The following is an 8,797-nucleotide window of genomic DNA, read 5'->3' as shown; positions in this document are numbered from 1 at the left end:
TAGGTTGTAACAGTTACTCCCAGCAAAAAATTGTGATCTGTTGTTTATCACCAACTTTTGGTTTTGAAATATTTCAAAAAACATTGTTTGTTACCAAATATATTTAATTAGGGAGGCAGTGTGGTTTTGTGGACATAGTGCTAGTATGGGACTCAGGAGACTTGTGTTCTGTTCCCAGTTCTGTCACTGGCCTGCTCTGTGACCTTATGCAAGTCACTTCACTGCTTTCTGCCTCAGTTTTCTCATCTTTAAAATGGAGATAATGATACTGACTTCTTTAGTAAATCACTTTAAGAGCCCATTCTCCAACACTTGTTGAAAACACATTGTGGCCAGGCTTTGTCTGTTCCCAATATTATAAAGAATACTTAAATCGTCTAATGTCTGCAAGTAACCTCAGAAGAGAGGAATCTGATCCTGGAAAGATCTCAGTTTATGTACAGCATCAGTCACCTGAATAGTGAACACTCCAGAGAATTGTGAGCCCTGTAGAACCTTGGCATATGCAGAAGTCAAATAGTATTCATGCAGCTTTTCCTTATTTAAAAAGAACAGCACACTAGTTTAGCTGTATGATAAATACCTTGTAGTCTAGACCACAAACTTATTCTGTCTAGAACAGAGACATCCTTAAACCTTAACCTAGGAGACTTCTGAAAGAAAATGAGCATACATGAAGAAGCATACATGAAGAAAGAGAAGCACTAAATATTACTCCAAGAGTTTCTTTTCAAAGATATGGAAACTGTGCTGATTCATCCTAAGTAGGAGAGTATTGAGAACTTGAGTGCTTATTCACTAGATTTAATAAGAATAACTGCACAAAGGGGAGGTAGAACTCTGCTCCTAGTGGTGTAGCTTCTCTGAGTCTACATTCAGTAGAACCTGCCTAGCTGTACCAGAAAATTATTTAGTAGTATCTGTGTATGTGTATTTAAAACTAAATAGTGAGCTAGAAATGTTGAGTGATTTGGGACCATATTTGCTATTCTCTTCAAGTGAGGTTTCAGTTTTAAAATCAATGGTACAATGTGGTCCCTGGTCTTTAAAAACAGGTTTTAATTTCAATGCATGTTAGTGTGAGATTTTTGGAGTTATCCTGTTAAGAAAAATCTCCAGCAGGAACTGATCATGTTAATTAATGTATTGATTTACTAGGTAACATAAAGAGAAACAGCTAATATGTATGTATAACCATACAGTATTTATATCAGGAGAAGTTCCATGCTAGCTTTGTGAAATCTTGTGTTTTTAATATCTTCCAGCAACTTCACTTATAAGCTAAGCACATTTCAAATTGAAAAGATGTGTTTTCCCTTAAGCCTACAAATTCAACCAGATATCCAATCATTAAGTTAGGTTCTTATTACCTTGCACATCATCACAGGTGATAAAGTTTCTGCAAGTTATGCCTTAACTTTCACTTGACCAGTTGATCTTCACATATGTAAACTGATTAGCCTTGAAATTATCACACATGACATAGTTCTGTCAATGATAGACAAACAGAGATGTAGCTCTCTCTTCCTGAGTTGTTTTGGTGCTGCAGGAATAAGAAGTAATAAAAAAGTGTTTTTGTTACAGAAGTCAGCAGATGCAAATCTGAATTCACACAGGGAACAGATGTGATCAGTAAAAAGATACAATGGGTCACTTTTCAGAGTAGTACTGCAGTTTAAGACAAACTTGCATAGATCCTAACTATATATTCAAGAGAAGGCTGTTCTCAGACATACTTGTGGCACTTTAGAGACTAACAAATTTATGTCTCTAAGGTGCCACAAGTACTCCTTTTCTTTTTGCAAATACAGACTAACACGGCTGCTACTCTAAAACCTCTCAGACATACTAACGCTTTTTAAGTCTCATAAAACCTTTTATAGTCCTTAAACACTCCCTTTTCTCCCATCAGCCATTGCATCAACTGCAGAGAAGGAAAAATACCATTAATACCTAATGTGGTAGAAGTAGTGCTGTTCTGAAGAGCTGCTATTACAAATGCTTCCCTTGAGACCCAAAATCTCAGCAGCAGAAGATCTCTGGTCTGAAACAGGCTTCCTTGTAAACAGGTAAGCACTGAGACTTTTATTCTATTTTAATTTAGTGGAAAAGGCTTTTACTCCTGTTGTACTTAATTAAGAGTCTCTTTCTCTCCTTATACCTGCAATCTTGGAGGGGGTAACTAAAGCTTTGCTGAGAGAGTAATCTGATAAGAAAAAGAGATTCAGAAGGTTGAACAGAGTATGGATGAGCAGCCTCCGAAAGGGAAACAGAGAAATCTAGGAACTCCTCAATCTCCCTTAGACTTAGCTTCTACTGTTGGTGCTAGTCAACATAGCCACAACCTTGACTGTAGTTCCACTCTGATATAACTAGGCAACAAGACCTCTGATTACATTTTATTTTGTAGAAGTAAGGTAATGCTAGTCCCAGTCAAGATGCTGGCTTCTAACATGAAGCATCTCTAAAATGTTAAAGAACTTCTAATTTTAAAATGGAAATATAATTCTTCTTTCCAGAGTGGCTTAAAAATGGTAATCAATGGTTGTTTTTTGTTTGAGAAATAGTTCATAGTAAATAGCTTTGTATTTTGAAGCATAAGAGAAAACAAAAGCATTGCACTTAATGATAGTGACATTTCAGCTATGTTGTTTTTTGCCCTCCATTTTAATACAGTTCCAGCAGGAGGAAAATACAAAGAAAATACAATAAAAACATCAGTCTGGTCCTACAATGCTTACTCAAGAGAGTAGTCCCGCTTCAGTTGGGCTACTCACAGAAGGATTGCAGGATTGTGTGTTTAATCAACTGTCTAAAAATTAGACTTAAACGTTTAGTAGAACCCAAAAGGAGACCCTGAAAAATTCAATATTGTTGCACTTTACAAGCGGCACAGCAACTAAACAAACATGGTTGAGCGATCTAGTGGCAGCAGGATACCTGCTAATGCAAATACTTAGCGGAGTGACTCATAAAAATAAACCAAAAGAAAAACATTAATCAGCTTGCTTTTTTAAAAACTTAATATCTTAAAAGCACAAGCATATCAGCAAGCACAAACTTTGAACACAGCTTACACATATAAGCTGTGTTTTTGTGTGTGTTATCCTGTACTTGAATGTGGCATATCCAGGAGATTTCACCATAGAGTTGAAAGTAAAATAATATTTCTTGTTAAAACACAAATAAAAGTTTTTGTTAAACTTGCAAGAGGTGAAAACATCTGAAGTGCTTACCTCACTGTCTATATATACTGTGCTGCTCATCATCATGGTATATAGGGGCTAGTCCAGATACGGCAGACTGGGATTGTAAGATTTTAGGGGCAGGGATTGTTTTCTTGGTTTGTTTATACAGTGCCTAGCACAACAGGCTGTGATGCTTGCCTGGGGCTCTTAGGCGCTACCACAATACAAATAGAGTAAAACAAATATTGAGAATAACATTTTAAATGCAAAAACCTATTTAGAAGTTCTAGGAACTCATTCTCAGAAGTGCTTAGTGCCTCCAGCCCCAACCAAAATAAATGAGAACTATGAGGACTCAACACTTTTTTTTAAAAAACAGATCGGTAATGTATTGATAGGAATCAATTGTATTCCTCTGTGTGTGCCTCTCTCTCTTTTTTCCCCCTTTATATGTTTTCAGTGGATTGTATTATCATAAACTAAATGTATTGCAATGCCTATTTAGCTTGCTGTGCAACTTGGTATACCTTCACTGCTATAGGAATGTGTTAAATAAACCCTACTACTTCTAAATCTTCCTTCCTAGGAACAGTGATGGCAGGATTTAGACCAACAATCTAAAACCCTGATTCTGTAACTAGCTGTGCTAGTGAAGAGTCCATTAACTTCAGTGTGGCTCTGTGAAGACATGAGATTGGGGAGTGATGGTGTATGTAAATCCAACTGCTTGGAGGATAGGGACTTAAAAAACCTTTTGTCTGTAGTCACTGCATGGAGCGATGCCCAACTATTACTTAGGCATGAAACAATTTTGTTAAGGAAATATCTAAATGAACGAGGTTTAGCTTTTGCAAGAGAATGGACAGTGTGCCAATACTTGAGCCAACACACGAAAATTAACAGTGCTCAGCACCTTGCAGGATTGAGCTTGGCACAAAGATTGCAGGATTGGAGCTACTACTTTTAAACCTAAAACCAACATAAACCACATCACGTAAAATCTGTAACCCCAGTGGCATTACACACAAGAACCAACGTAAGTTCATCTGCCCTGGTTACTTTACTTACATCTGTTTACTTACCCCTTAAATAGACCTTAATGAAATGATTAGAGTCATTCCTTTCATTGAAATGGTAGCAGGAACGTCTGTTCCTTTGTCTTTTGTCTAATACATAAATAGCATGATTTGATTCTTGCAATCCTTAATTTCTGGCTGCAGTAAACTGTTGGAGCAACATGTTTCCAAAATACATGTTTCCAGCCACTGGAAGGAAGCCTATTTTGCTATTATCTTTCTCATTAATTTGCAATAATCATCCAGAAACTCAGACTGGCAGGAAGGATAAAAATATAGAGACAAGCCTTAAATAGCTTGTTGACAGATAGCACTGGAAATAAATTTAACATCAATTTCTGCTACAATGAGCACCTGCTTCTATATGGCATCATATTGCTTAAGATGGTATGGTACAGAACATGTCCTGAAGGGCAAATCTTGCCCCCTGCTCCACAGGAACCAATGTGGAACTGAACGCTGCACTGGGCAGAAGGGAAAGAGGATTCAGGGAGCCTGGACTCTAAAAAGCATTTACTCACACAACCATGTTGGTGACTTCTCCTCTATCTGGATTCACTCACCCACCATTGTCCCCTGATGGAGCAGAAGCACTGGAGTTTGGTAGGCTCTGCAGGAACAACCATGGAATGGCTCTGCTACTACAGTACTCTGGAATCTGGAGAAGAGAACTGTTTCTCCCCAGTCCCAGAGAATCCCCTATGCCAAGTTTGGCAACACAGGCTGGGCGTGGGGTAGAGGAGATTTTTTTTTTTAACTCATGTAGGCAGGGACCCAGGTTCTTATTTGAGCACAGCTGTCCTATGTTCAGACCTGTATATATCTATGGTGCCATATAAGTAGTAGTATTTATTGGCTCCATTGTAGAAATGGGTGAAAGCAAGAATGGCTTTGTAGGATAGGGTTTTACCTTTGCAAAACCAAACCCAAAGCTGGTTTGGATTCAGGTCTCACTTTATCCAAGCCTTCAAAGATCAGAGGGAAGGTGAGCAGCATGGTTCAGCTAGATAGTTATGGTTTTGGCCCACCTGTAAACTTGTTCCATACCTAAGTAGAGCAGTGATAAACTGAATTGTAAGTGTAGGACTGTACTTTGCTTAAGAGCCCTTGATGAGGGACTTTGATTATTATTTCAGAGAGCCTTTGACAATGTCAAAATATTCACAAGAAATCCTCCTTTTGGATGCACACAGGTGATTTCCCCCTGGGAGTGACATCCATGGACATCTGAGAGCAGTATTTTATTCTAACTGCAATTGGACTTATTACAATGGCACATACCATTACAGTCCCATACTATTTGTTACTTTGTAACATCACACTGTCCATACCATGTGGGGCCCTCTTCACAAGGCTCTATAATAGGCTTGGCTATTCCTTCCTAAGATGAGGAAGCGTTAGAAGCCCATGATTTGTCTGACTCCTCCTATAATAACCTTAAATAAATGTCATACACATAACCCTATGACTCCTGGAAACTGATAACTTACTGTGCATAAGAACAGCTGTATTGGGTCAGACCAATGGTCCATCTAGTCCAGTATCCTTTCTTCCCACAGTGGCCAATGCCAGGTACCCCAGAGGGAATGAAGAGAACAAGTAATCATCAAGTGATCCACCCCCATCGCCCATTCCCAGCTTCTGGCAAACGGAGGCTAGGGACACCATCCCTGCCCATCCTGGCTAATAGCCATTGATGTACCCTATCCTCCATAAATTTATCTAGTTATTTTTTGAGCCCTGTCATAATCTTGGCCTTCACAACATCCTCTGGCAAGGAGTTCCACAGGTTGACTGTGTGTTGTATGAAAAAAAATACTTCCTTTTGTTAGTTTTAAACCTGCTGCCTATTAATTTCATTTGGCGACCCATAGTTCTTGTGTTATGAGAAGAAGTAAATAACACTTTCTTATTTACTTTTTCCACACCAGTCATGATTTTATAGACCTCTGTCATATTCCCCCTTAGTCATCTCTTTTCCAAGATGAAAAATCCCAATCTTATTAATCTCTCCTCATACGGAAGTTGTTCCATACCCCAATCGTTTTTGTCATCTTTTTTGAACCTTTTTCAATTCCAATATATCTTTTTTGAGATGGGGCAACCACATCTACACGCAGTATTCAAGGCTCAGGCATACCATGGGTTGATTTATATAGAGGCAATATGATATTTTCTGTCTTTTATTATCTGTCCCTTTCTTAATGATTCTCAGCATTCTGTTTGCTTTTTTGACTGCTGCTACACATTAAGTGGATGTTTTCAGAGAACTATCCACAATGACTCCAAGATCTCTTTCTTGAGTGGTAACAAGTATCGAGGGTAGCCGTGTTAGTCTGTATCCACAAAAACAACAAGGAGTCTGGTGGCACCTTAAAGACTAACAGATTTATTTGGGCATAAGCTTTCGTGGGTAAAAAACCACTTCTTCAGATACATGGAGTGAAAATTACAGATGCAGGTATTATATACTGACACATGAAGAGAAGGGAGTTACCTCACAAGTGGAGAGCCAGTGTTGACAGGGCCAATTCGATGGATTGGCCCTGTCAACACAGCCCTTTCAACACTCGTTCTCCACTTGTGAGGTAACTCCCTTCTCTTCAACAGAACTCCAACTGGCCATCACATACAGTCTTCAGCAAAAATCTCTCCAACGCATCATCATTGATCTACAACCCATCCTGGACAATGATCCCTCACTTTCACAGGCCTTGGGAGGCAGGCCAGTCCTAGCCCACAAACAACCTGCCAATCTGAAGCATAGTCTCACCAGCAACTACACGCTGCACCATAGTAACTCTAACTCAGGAATCAATCCATGCAACAAACCTTGATGCCAACTCTGCCCACATATCTACACCAGTGACACCATCGCAGGACCTAATCAGATCAGCCACACCATCACCGATTCATTCACCTGCACGTCCAACAATGTAATATACGCCATTATTTGTCAGCAATGCCCCTCTGCTATGTACTTCGGCCAAACGGAACAGTCCCTACATAAAAGGATAAATGGACACAAATCCAATATTAGGAATGGCAATATACAAAAACCTGTAGGAGAACACTTCAACCTCCCTGGACACACAATAGCAGATTTAAAGGTAGCCTTCATGCAGCAAAAAAACTTCAAGATCAGACTGCATAGAGAAACTCCTGAGCTTCAGTTCATTTCCAGATTTGACACCATTAGCTCAGGATTAAACAAAGACTGTGAATGGCTAGCCAACTACAAAAGCAGTTTCTCCTCCCTTGGTGTTCACATCTCAACTGCTAGAAGAGGGCCTCATCCTCCCTGATTGAACTAACCTATTATCCCTAGCTTGATTCTTGCTTGCATATTTATAACTGCCTCAGGAAATTTTCACTATATAATCCAACGAAGTGGGCATTCACCCACGAAAGCTTATGCTCCAATACGTCTGTTAGTCTATAAGGTGCCACAGGACTCTTTGCCGCTTTTACATCCATTTTAGAACATGACCCTGGGGAATTGCAGTGGTAACTAACACAATGTTAAACAGGGCAGTCTCTGGCTACGTTCAGGGCTGGATTTTCTTTTATGCTAAAGTCTCCTACGTCACCTTGGAAGCGTAAAGGGGTCTTAATGGATATAAATATTAAGGCCCTCTGTGTTTGATTTTTAAGGTCATGGTCATGTTCTAATGTGGTGTAATTTCCCAGTGTAGACAAGGCCTCAGTCAGCCCTTCCTCTTGCACCAGAGAATGCAGGTAATTCAGGAAGAGATTGTTGTAATGATTTTTGTTTAACATAAGAGCTTAATTTCAGCTCTTTAGCTGATATGTCTTGCATTGGAACTTTTGTTGACTAGCACACCACTTATTTATTAATTGGTATATTCAATCCGGTGAAGCCAAGCCACAGCATTCTTATCAATGATGTTCAAGGCACAAAGACCAATATGTGTTATGGTTTGTGGCTGCCCACATTGACATAGTGACTGTCTCTAAACACCACTGAAGATCAACTGCAGCACAAATTTCGTGTCCGGTATGAAACTGGTTCAGAAGGCTCGATTGCCTTCACAGTAAATCAAACCTGGATTAATGTTGAGTGGGGTCTGAGATGAGATAATGATTAGTCACTTTCTCAACAGACCATGACACTCATCACACATCCTTTACCATAAATCCCTTACCCAGTAAATTTATCCACAACAGGTGGCATGAGGGCAGATGACCATGTGGTGGATTAAACAAGTCTTTAATTAATAGTAGATGTGGCGTATTGCACAACTTCGTCATGAGCTTTACTATACTTTCCTCTCTGTGAGCACTGGTTGGAGCAATATTGCAGATAACCAGTAACCATGGTAGAGGAATAGATTTTAAATGTGCCTAAAATAATACACATGGTGCAATTAAATTATATGGTGATCATCTTTGTGTGAGATGAGCAAGCCCATACTGGAGTGTGAGACTCCACTACCAAGTAACAGAGTGCCAAGGCTGAAGTGCCTAACTTTTGGGCATTGGTGCCCCATGTCGTTCTGGCCAGTTTTCTGA

The 8,797-nt window shown here is 39.4% G+C and overlaps 1 protein-coding gene across 2 annotated transcripts in view; it reads left to right on the top strand.

Annotated features, from left to right (window-relative positions):
* The first annotated feature begins 1,463 nt into the window (after nt 1–1,463).
* Nucleotides 1,464–8,797, top strand: part of KCNK2 (potassium two pore domain channel subfamily K member 2) — a 223,551-nt gene continuing 216,217 nt past the window's right edge. The window contains exons 1-2 of one of the 2 annotated variants that reach the window (XM_043511755.1): nt 1,464–1,558; nt 1,913–2,069. The gene's annotated coding sequence lies outside the window, so the exon portion shown is untranslated. Of the gene's footprint in view, nt 1,559–1,848; nt 2,070–8,797 lie in introns of those variants that run through there. The other variant, XM_038395910.2, reaches the window with a different exon arrangement.

The sequence above is a fragment of the Dermochelys coriacea genome, chromosome 3 (assembly GCF_009764565.3).
Source record: "Dermochelys coriacea isolate rDerCor1 chromosome 3, rDerCor1.pri.v4, whole genome shotgun sequence".
Lineage (NCBI taxonomy): Eukaryota > Metazoa > Chordata > Testudines > Dermochelyidae > Dermochelys > Dermochelys coriacea.
The sequence above is the reverse complement of the archived record's forward strand: the minus strand, read 5'-3'. Positions and strand labels throughout refer to the sequence as shown.